The sequence below is a fragment of the Balaenoptera musculus genome, chromosome 5 (genome assembly GCF_009873245.2).
Source record: "Balaenoptera musculus isolate JJ_BM4_2016_0621 chromosome 5, mBalMus1.pri.v3, whole genome shotgun sequence".
NCBI classification, from domain to species: domain Eukaryota; kingdom Metazoa; phylum Chordata; class Mammalia; order Artiodactyla; family Balaenopteridae; genus Balaenoptera; species Balaenoptera musculus.
The window spans coordinates 130,308,347-130,309,742 of record NC_045789.1 but is presented as its reverse complement, the minus strand read 5'-3'; positions in this window follow the sequence as shown (position 1 = coordinate 130,309,742).

The window sequence follows — 1,396 nt, the reverse complement described above, 5'->3', positions numbered from 1 at the left end:
CTCTTAAATTTTGCCCACATATGAAGGTGAGCTTTAGATGTAAAGGCAGAAATGTTATTGCTGTTAGAGTTTTATTTCAACTTTAATAATTATGAATAAAATGGATAAAGGAAAAAATAAAGGCTATGGCATTTAAGGACATCATTTTAATATGGTGCTGCTGTATTAAATTGCTGATGGTTACACAGCCCCTGTAGAATTTTTATTGTGTTCAGGAACATCTGTGCGTTTCCTTCTATCTGAGAAGAATGTGTTATATTTCAGTGAATTATAGGTGGCAGTATACACAGCTAAATTCCATGTTTTATTGCAAGTATATAGAAGATATTTCAATTGGTTAACAATTTTATATTTAAACTTTTTGTCATTTTAGCCCCATTTTAAACTCCTCCTTCCTTTTTGTTGTTAATATAAGAACATCAAATAAACTCCCTTAGATAAGAGAGGGCTCTTGTGAAGTATTGTAAGTATCAGGTTTATTTTGAAACATTGTTAAGAAGTTTGTTTCTTTTTAATGTTATTAAATAAAGATACATTAGAAAGAGTATTCACTGACCAGTTGATTTAGTATTAAAATCAGAATTTTAAAGCTGAAAGGATTTTTAGAATTATATCTCAAACCAAAGACAGAGAAATTTTTATTCTGTCTCTTTACGTTTTCTGTTTTTAAAGTTACAGGCAAATATGATTTGACTGCTAAGTGGTAAAAATGCAATACTTTCTTGATTTAATGTCCTGAGGTGTGATAGCTATCTCTGAGAATGTTAAGTACAAAATTGCTATTCTTTATGCCTGCTATCTACTCTAAATGCGTTATATTCATGAGAACAATAATACAATTATGAATGATGTAGCAAAACAATAAACGTTAAATTGACGATGACGATCGATAGCCATACTGTGGCATCTCATGGAGAATAAGAAAGTTAGGCATTACAGCAGTCCATTGAAACCATTCCTTCCAGAGACTTTCACAAGGTGCATCCAGGGTTTCCTGAAGGTTACCCACAGACAAGTGGGGGAGGGGTGGAGGATGGGCAGGGACAGTGGAAGTGAGAGCCCAAGAGGCAAGCAAGTTTTCCTGTTTTGTTTTACTTATTGGACTTTGTGAAATACCACACCCCTTTCCCTTTTAAACTAAAATCCTTTTATCTAATCCGAATTCTTCAGGTATAGAGGAGAAGATTGAAAGCTGAGTAGATTCAGACACTTACCCAGAGACAAGTCAGTAATTATCAGTGTAGGGCTGACATTACACACTACTACCATGGATAAGTAAGCAGTCCTAACTTTCTATTTATGTTTTCTCCCATATTTCTTATTTGTTTGTTGGCTTTGTCCTCTTTGCCATCATAATTTGTTTATTCATCTTAATGCAATTACTTTGCAATTATTG